Raw genomic sequence first — 10674 nt, forward strand, 5'->3', positions numbered from 1 at the left:
GAAGGTGGTGAACACATAAATGTATGACCATGCAGAAAACCATTGATTATTTACTTGGGATGGAATGTATGGTGAGTGAACAAAACCATATTAAAAAAAAATGGGTTGATGACAAAACCTCGAGGGCAATATACTGAGTGAAATAAGCCAGACACATTAGGACAATTATTGCAGGGTCTCACTGATAGGAACTAATTATAATATGTAAACTCATAGACTTGAAATATAAGGTACCAAGATATAGGATGAGGCTTAAGAATGGGGAGTGGTTGCTTAGTATGAGCAGAATGTTCAATTAGGATGAACTTAAATGTTTGGAAATGAACAGGGGTGTTGGTAGCAAGATGTGAGAATAACTAACAGCGCCGAATGGTGTGTGAATGAGGAGGAAAGGGGAAGCTCAGAGTCATATATGTCACCAGAAGGAAAGTTGGAGGTCAAAAGATGGAAATGTATAAAACTGAATCCTATGGTGGACAATGTCCATCATCAGCTGTACAAATACTAGAAATCACTTCCATGAGCCAGAACAAATGTATGACAATACAGTTAGAAGTTAATAATAGAGGGGCATATAGGGAAGAACTATATACCTATTACAAACTATATACTACAGTTAGTAGTATTTCAACATTTTTTCATAAACAGTAACAAATGTACTATATCGATACTATGAGTCAACAATTGAGGGGGGTTGGTTAAGGATAGGGGAGGATTAGAGTTTCCTTTTCTTTTTTTCTTTTTTCATCTTTCACTTTATTTCTTGTCTGGAGTAATGAAAAGTTTCTAAAAATTGAACAAAAATTAAGTGTGATGGATGCACAGCTGTATGAGGGTACCCAGGGGCAAGTGATTGTACACTTTGGATCTTTGGATAATTGTATGGTATCTGAACAATCTCAATAAAAATGAAAAAAAATCTATTTGCTTTGCAAAACACACATTATTGTCTATTATGTCAGCGGTTGGACTTTTATTCACAATGCCAGCACAGAATTAGAAAGCAAGATCTTATTTGTGGCTGGTAACTGGATAATTAGAATGCATGGTTCACCTGGAGAATTCTTCCCCAATGTTTATGTTTTCCATCAATCAGAATCGTCCCTTCCTTTGGGGCTCACTTAATGATGCTGTAAAAAAATTTCTATTTTCTACAGTAATAAATACTACATTCTAAGCAAAAACATACAACACACAATTGTTGGGAAATCATTTGCTTTCCTGTTCCAGAAATATCATTAAAAGACACATCAGTCTTCTTCTAGCTAATTAGATAATCTGTGTATCTATTAATTTCATTGAAGAGATCTAGAAATTGACTTTAGAAGATTCAGGAAGTCCTTTTGTACCATTTCTTGGTGGAAGGGTGTAACTGAAATTATCATTCATAATGAAGATAATCATGATCAAAGTTATGCTTCTTTAATATTGAAAGGACAGCATGTTCCAGTACTTTGAACAATCTGGTTTAGGGAATTCAGGTCTCTTTCTCAGATCCCAGAAGCATTTTCCCTGAGCAGGAGTCCCTCATACACAAACTGTTTATGTTGGGGTTTGAAGGGTGGCTTTTGTATATGCATCCTCTGGCCATGACTCAAACTCATTTTCATGTATCATTTCTGTAAATAATTATTATAGTGCCCTTCCTATGCAGAGATGATACTGCTGACGCAAAGTCACTCAAGCATATTCTTGGAGATGTGCTCTCAATAGCAGGGCAGGGTTCTATTATTTAACCCACACCCCTCCCTCTGTTCTACCTGTGATCAATAGGGTACATGGGGCCAGGTGACTCAAACAAAGATTAAATATATGTCTTTGGCCTCAGGGATACTATGTTCTAACTGAGATAACTGTTTGGTTCACTATAACCTATCTGTGAAGAATTTCCAACAGGTTTTGAATAACAGAGTGAGGAGCAAGAACAAGATGAGATGGAATCAGACTGAGAATACAGGATAGAAAACATGGGAATGGATTGATCACTCAACTTGGCAAGAGGATCACAGGCTAAGCAAGTCGCAGGTCTGTAAGCTGCTAAGCAATCCAGAGCAGTGGAGAATTCAGATACCAAAGATAAGAATAAAGCTGTGGATCACATGTGAGTAGAAAAGCCAGAGTCAGGTCATGTGAAGAATTAAAGGCCAAGACCAATCAAGGGCAGAGGCCAGGTATTTAGATAAGAACCAGCAGGATTAAAAAACACCTAAAGGTAGAGGAATATTGGAAGTCTGAAATCACGGCAATCTGGAAGTAGAAGATCTGCAGGGTCCAAAGGAAAAATTTGGTAAGGGATAGACATAAAATACCAGTAACAAGGAAGGATTTCAAGCTAAGTCATTTTTGCTGTGTCTGACTCCTATTGGAGGTTGTAGTGTTAACATTAGGGTACTAAAAAGAAGGAATATGACTAGAGGACCCCTTGAACTATGCAAATCCTTGCCTAGCCTTCTATCTTTCCCTAAGGTTCTTGAGAGAAATCTTGATGCGGGACAAAGCAAGGAAAACAAAATAATGACTTATTATTACTTGGGATTTGAGCTCTAAACCCTAGTGCAAAAGTCAGGTGAGTATGACTGTAGCATATTAGACATTTCCTTTTTCCTTGCCTAGAGTCCTAAGTGGCCCTCTTCTATAAACACAATCCCACATCTCAGAATTTTACCTTTCAAATGAGACATCAAACCATGATGGCCAATTTTAGAGGAAATAGCACAGGAGACAGACGTTTGCCCCAGTCAGGGTTATGCTTATTCATCTTACTAAGACTTTACACATTAGAAAACCACATCCAACCATTGTCTAGGAATCTGATGTGTCATATCATCATTGCTACTCTTTGTAGAGGGATGGGATAATGATGGATGAAAGGGAAAACGTTGGTTTTGAACACATTTCTTAAGAGGTTGACAGTTCACATGCTATAATAATGGAAAGTATGGGATCTGGTCATAAAAGATTAGGGTTCTCCCCACATAGTGACTGTGTGGCTTAGGAAAAGTCACTTAAACTCTCAGAGCTTCACTGTCCTTATCTGTAATATGGGGATACTACTACCATCTATTTCAAAATAATGCTGTAGGGTAGAGATTGGGAATTTGATGCTGAAGGAGTATAGAATGTCAAAAAAAATGATTGTAAAGATTCAGCACAATACTGTGTGATGGTAGCACAAGTAAGTATAATGAGCAATGATGAGTGTGAATATGGTTGAAAGAGGAAGGCTGGGGGCATGTATGACACCAGAAGGCAAGACAGAAGATAAAGTCTGGGTCTGTATAACTTAGTGAAACCTAAAGTGGACAACGATGGTGATCAAATGAACAATTACAAGAAAGTTTTTTCAGGAGGGAGAACAAATGATTGTCACTATTGCAAGGTGTTAAAAATGGGATGGTATATGGAAAAAATACAATAAATCCAAACTAGGGTCGATAGTCAACAGCAACACTGTAGTATTCTTTCATTAAGTATAACAAAGGCAATATATCCAAGCTAAATGTCAATAAGAGGGGATATAAGGGAGGGGTATGGTATTTTTGTAGTTGTTATTTCTCCATTTTTTCTCTTTCTCTTCTTCTTACTTTGTGGAAGAAGTGGAAATGTTCACATATAGATTGTGGTGGTGAATGCATAACTATGTGATTTCACCAGGAGTCATTGATAGTTCACTTAAGATAGATTGTACGGTGTGTGAATAAAACTGTTTAAAAAATAAACAGAAAGATATAAGTGCTGGAGAAGATGTGGAGAGAGAGAGATACCTATTCACTGTTGGTAGGGAAGTAGAATGGTGCAGCCCCTCTGGAGGACAGTGTTGTGTCCACAGGAGGCTGGGTGTAGGGCTGCCATATGATCCTGCAACACTGTTATTCTGTATACACTTGGAAGAACCAAAAGCAGGGACATGAATAGACATTTGCACACTGGTGTTTAAGGCAGCATTTTTCACGATTGCCAGTGGATGGAGGTGGTGAACTGTGGTGTATATATACGACAGAATATTGTGCAGCTACAGAAAGGAATGAAATTGTGAGGCATGCAACTAAGGGAAGGAACCTTGAGGAGAGTATGCTGAGCGAAATAAGCCAGAAATGAAAGGACAAATATTGTATGGTCTCACTAATATAAACTAACTATAATGCGCAAACTCTGAGAATTGAATTCGACAGCATAGTTTAACAGGAGATAGAAGGTGGGCAGGGATCGGGCAAACAATGTTTAAGGAGTATACAGTGCTCAATATGGCCCATTGTAAAGGTTCCTAAATTGTAAGCTCTTATAGCAGTCGCATTTATTTCTGAGTTTTAACTGTTATTTCTAAGTTCTGAGATGCTGTGCTCTTTGTGTATAATGTGGTAGTTCCCTGGGACTTTGGGTATCTGTGTGACACTTGAGACTCATAATTAGGATTCTGCAGCTCTGAAAATCAGCATTACTCCATCTGCAAATGTTAAAGAAGCTGAAAAAGAGATCAAATTTCAAATAGAGATATGAATGGAGCAGATCTTGTTAGGACTAAGGTAAATCAGAATACAGGGTAAAGGATAATACTGTCTGTATTTTAAAACTCCAACTTCTCTGTGTGACCAAAAGGAAGCGATGTTTATTTTGCCCAAAATTTAAATTTTCTGTGGCACATTATCTAATATAACCTCTCTGGTCAGTGTATTTAAACAACCTAACTACATGGAATCTAGAATAGGGAATGGGATCTTGTTACTCTATTCAGGTTACTGGAATACCCTGATACATTCCTGAGTATTTTGGGCAGAAAATAAAAAAGTATTTGCAGAGACCCCTTGAGGGACTGGAGGGAAAAAATGTGGGAATATTAACCTTCCCCATCTGGGGAATTCCTGCTATTCTCTCAAGCACTAAGGACTTCCAATTTAGTAAGTCAAGTTATCGATCTTGAGGTTTGCCCTTATGAAAATTATTTCTGCAATGACAAAGCTAAGGCTACTTATAATTATGCCTAAGGATCATACCCAGAGAACCTCTTTTGTTGTTCAGGTTTAGCCTCTCTCTCTATGCCAACTCGGCAGGTGAACTCACTGCCTCCCCCATATGTGGGACATGACTCCCAGGGGTGTAAATCTCCCTGGCTACATGTGACATGATTCCTAGGGAAGAACCTGGACCTGGCATTATGGGATTGAGAATGCTTTCTTGACAAAAGAGGGAAAAGAAATGGAACAAAATAAAGTTTCAATGGCTATGATTTCAAAGAGTCAAGAGGTCATTTTGGAGGTTACTCTTATGCAAGCTTCAACCAGATATTGCAAATTGCTACAGTATGCCAAGCCCCAATCAACAGTATTCATGAAAACCCTAAAGAATACCCTGGGCTCTATCTATGACTGTATAAATGTATTACTTTGTAAGCTTATTTTCTCAGAAACTTAAGGCCTCCAGATTTTTTCTGTGCCAGAAACCCAGAGGTAACAGTTTCTCCAAGAACATCAAGCAGTTCCATTCCTCTACCCCATAAGGTCTACTCCCCTTTTCAGCATGATAAACCTAAAATGGTGATTACTCAGATATCCCTGAAGATTAAGAGAATGATTAAATGAGAGGGAGGAGGTGTAACTTAGAAATTAGGATTTAACAATTGATTATGACTACTGACTTATTGTATAGATATATATTTTTAGTTTCTAGTGTATCAGAATAGCCAGAATGTAATACCTGAAACTGTTGAACTGTAATCCAGTAGACTTGATGTTTGATAATGATTGTATAACAATTTAGCTTTTATCATGTGACCATGTAATTGTGAAAACGTTGTGACTGACACTCCATTTATCCAGGGTATGGACAGATGAGTAATAAAATAAAGACATGCATGAAAAAAATAATAATAGGTCTGGAATATGTGGGAAAATACCTCTATGTAAACTATGGACAATAGTAATAGTACTACTTTAATAATCTTTCATCAATTGTAACAAATGTAACTGCTATTAGAAAATAGTAGAATTACAAAAAAAGGGTTAGCATCAATTGTAATAAACTTTCCACACCAATGCAAGTGTTGGTGGTGGGATGGTGAATGGAAATCTTGAATTTTTTGCATGATTATTCTGTAAACTCACAACTTATATAATTAAAAAAACCCATTAAAAAACAAAACAAAACAAAAATATGATGCTGTGAATAACCAATGAGATTATATATACATATATACACACACATATATATATATTCACATACACACACACAAATGCTTGTAAATACTAAAATGACATAAAACAGGGTCATTCAGAGAAATTTCTCTTTGGTCAGAGAAGAGATAAGGTTGGGAAATGAGACATTGCACTTGATAAAATTCAAACACAGTTTGGGGTAAAAAATGATACTGCATAAAGTCTTCATCCTTTGACCAAGTTGGAGCAAGAGGAACAGATTTACTCTGGCCTGAAACAAATTTAAAACCACACAAAATAAATGATACAATGTTTTACAAGACACTGGGCATTAGATAACAAAAGACAGTAATTCTTGTGTCACAGGGGACAAACTATTTGAGCCCTACAATTGCCCCAGCTTACTTTCTGAAGAGAATTTCCAGGCTTTGACATGGGATGGGGGTGAGGTTGGTCTAATCTTATACAGGGCTGTGAATAGTTCCTGTTCTCACCATTCAGAATGGAAAACTTCGTAATCCACAGTGTATTTGGTGGAGTAATCAGAAGGGTTTACCTCAATAGTTGGGTAAAATTAGTCTTGGACTAAATGCTGCACTGGTCCTGACCCAAAAGTATTAAAAGCAAGATCTAAAGGATCAATTCTTTCTGACTAACTTAACTGCATCCCAGAACAAAAATCAAGAATATTTATAGGAAAACAAAAGTATCTTGCACTCAAAAAGATAAAACTCACAATATTTGGCATTCAATAAAACTTAACAGAAAAGTGATGAATAAAAAATAAAATGAAGCATATCCATGCAATGGAATTTTATTTGGCAATAAAAAGAAATGGAACATTGATATATGCTATGACATGGATGGATCTTGAAAACATTTGTTAAGGGAAAGAAGTCAGTCACAAAGGACCATATATTGTAGGATTCCATTTATATGAATTATGCAGAACAGGCAAATCTATAGAGACATAAAGTAGGTTAGGGTTGAGAGGAGTTGAGGGGACAATGGCTAAGGAGTGCAGGGTTTCCTTTTGGGGTAATGAAAATGTTATGAGACTTATTGTGGTAATGGTTGCAAAATTCTGTGAATATACTGAAAACCAACAAGTGTGTATTTTAAAAGTGTGATTTTTATGGTATGTGAATTATGTCCCAATAAAGCTGTTAAGAAATTAACAAGTATAAAAAGAAGCAGGAATATATGACTAATAATGATGAGAAATAAATAAATTTAATCTGAACCTGGAATGACACAGATGACAGAATTAGTAGACAAGGGTATTAAAATAGTTATTATAGTCATATTCCTTATGTTCAAGAAGATTGAGCATGTTAGGTAGAGACATGGAAGATATAAAAAAAGACCAAAGTAAAAATTCTAGAGAAGAAAACTACAGTGTCTGAAATGAAAAACATACTGGATCAAATTAATAGCAAAAATTATACACTTCAGAAGAAAAGATTAGAAAAGATTAGCGAAACTGAGGATAAAGCAATTAAAAACTATTCATAAGCACAGAAAGAAAAAAAAACAGAAAAAATTGAACAATTCATCAGTGAGCTATTGGAGAATTTAAAGCAGCTCAGTAAACATGAAATTGGAGTCTAGAAAAGGGATGGGTAAAAAAATTTTGAAGAAATAATGTGTGAAAATTTCCCAATTTGATAAAAACTGAACCCCCACAGATAGAGGAAGCTCAACAAACCTCAACCTCAAGTTCACAAAACAGGAAGAAAATTATACCAAGGCACATTATAATCAAATTCCTCAAAGCCAGTAATAAAGAGGAAGTCTTGAAATCAGCCAGAGGAAAAAAGTTATTTTATGTACATAGAAAAAAAAGATGAGGATGACAGCAAATTTATAGTTGGGAACAATGCAAGTGAGAAGACATTAGAACAACATATTTCAAGTGCTGAAAGAAAACAAAATCTGCCAATCTAGAATTCTATGCTCAGTGAATGTATCTTTCATAAATGAAGATAAAATACTTTATCAGATATGCAAAAACCTAAAAATATTAATCACCAGCACACTTGCAGTACAAAAATGTTAAAGGAAGTATTTCAGGCTGGAAGAAAATGGTGCCAAATGGAAATCTGGATCTACACAAAGAATAAAGAGTACTAGAAATTATAATTATGTGAGTAAATATAAATGATTTTCTTCTTGTTCTTTAAATATCCTTAAAAGATAATGGACTGGAGAAACTGAGATATGTAATCCAGAGTTTGCCCCTGGATGAAGCAAGCAAGGAACCATAGGAGCTGAGACAGAAGCCCAGAGACATTTTGGAGAAAGCCACTGAAACCAGAGGCTAAACCTGAGAGAGAAAGATCTGCAGAGCCAGCCAAGCACCTTCCCATGTGACAGAGAAACCCAAGATGCCATCAGCTTTTCCTCAGAGAAGTTATCTACCACTTGATGCCTTAATTTGGACATTCACATGGCCTTAGAACTGTAAATTTGCAACCCAATAAATCCTCATTCAAAAAAGCCAAAAAAAAAAAAAAAGATAATGGATTGTTTACAGCGAAAATAATAACAACATATTGTGGGGTTTATAATACACATTGAAGTAAAATGTATGACAATAGCAAAAAGGCTGGGGGGTGGGGGGAGGAATAGAAATACCCTATTTTAAGATACTTGTAGTTGTATAATATCATTCAAAGGTAGAATGTGAAAAGTTAATGATTTACAGTATAATTCCTAAAGCAACCACTAAAATAACACAACAAAGTTATAGCTAATAAGCAAAGAAAAAAAGGAGGTAAGATCGTACAAACATTCACTTCAAAAGAAGGCGAAAAAAAGGAAAGGGAACAAAAAGCAGGTGGGGCAATAAGAAAACAAATATTAAGGTGGTAAATTTAAACCTAACCACATCAATAATCACATTAAATATAAATGGTCTGAAAAAACCAATTAAAAGATTGTCAGATCAGATATAAAGCAAAACCCAAATATATTGCTGCCTACAACAATTCCAGTTTCAGTATAGAGATATAAATATGCTAAAAGTAAATTTATGGAAAAATATATACCATACTAACACTAATCAAAAGAAAGCTGAAGTGACTTTATTAATAATATCAGGTAAAGTATATATTAGAGCAAAGATAATTATCAAGGATAAAGAGTGATATTTCATAATGATAAAAAGTTCAATTAAACATGAGGACATAACAATCCTAAAAGTTACTGCTCCTATTAATAACAGAGCTTCAAAGTACTTGAAGGAAAAAATGATACAGCTAGAGGTAGAAATAGACAAATCCATGTTTATAGTCATTGCTTTCTCAATAATTGATATAACAAGTAGAGAGAAAATCAGTAGGTATATAGGAGCCTGAGAAACATTATTGATCAACTTGACCTAGGTTACATTTATAAAACATTCCACCCCCAAATAGCAGAAAACCCATTCTTTTCAAATGCATATGAAACATTTACCAAGATAGATCAAATTCTGGGCCATAAAACAAACCTCAATAATTGCAAAATGACTCAAATCCTACTGATCACAGTGGAATTAAAATTAAAAACCTATAACAGAAAGTTATCTGGAAAATCTGCAAATTTTTGAAAACCAAATAGCACTTTTCTATATGACCCATGGGTCAAAGAAAAAATAAAAATGAAATTAGCAATTATTCTGAATTTAATCAAATTCAGAACATAACTTATTAAGATTTGTGGGATGTAGCTAAAGTGATAGAGGGATATTTATGCTACTAAGTGTCTATATTACAAAAGAATGGTCTCAAATCAGTGACCTCTACTTCCACCTTAAGAAATTAAAAACGGTGGAACAAATTAAACCCAAAGTAAGCAAAACAAAGGAAATAATAAAGATCAGTCCCACAAGGCAGGACAAGGGTTCATAGCTTTCTCCCAAATCTGTTCCCATTACTGCCTTGCCCAGTGCAAAGAACTTCAAGGTAAATATAAAGTGACTTACAGAGAGTAGTGCCTATGTGTATGCATATAAAGACTAAGTTTCTTTATATCTTCCCTGAGGCTAAGTTTCCAAACCTTTACTCTGTTCTGTGTTTGCCTTGCCTAGTGTGGAGGTTAGCACAGGCTAACCACCCTGCTCTTCCTGGGAAGGTAGCTCTGGAACTGGGAGCTGTGGTGAGAGGGAGCCCTGTGGTCTTAGCTGCAGGGTTCTGGAGTGAAGTCTCTGCCTTGCTGAACAGGGATGGGAGAGGGAGAGAGTCATTTAAATACCACAGGCTCTTGCCTTTCTTAACAAATTTTCATAGATTTTCTTGAGTAGCTATTTCTTCATTTGCTGTTTGCCCTTAGGACCATTTACAGAGGCTTTAATTAAAAAAATAATTTTCACCAGTTTAACTGGGGAGCAAGTCAGCAGATCTCCTCACACTGTCATACTGGAACCTGAGCTTCTTTAAATCTGCAGGTTCCCCTTCAGTACTTTTCCACTTTCAACTTAATTGTTAAAAAATAAAAAATGTAATTTAAATGGATTCTCTATCTTGTTGCACTTCCTAATTTT

The sequence above is a fragment of the Choloepus didactylus genome, chromosome X (assembly GCF_015220235.1).
Source record: "Choloepus didactylus isolate mChoDid1 chromosome X, mChoDid1.pri, whole genome shotgun sequence".
In the NCBI taxonomy this organism is placed as follows: Eukaryota; Metazoa; Chordata; class Mammalia; order Pilosa; family Megalonychidae; genus Choloepus; species Choloepus didactylus.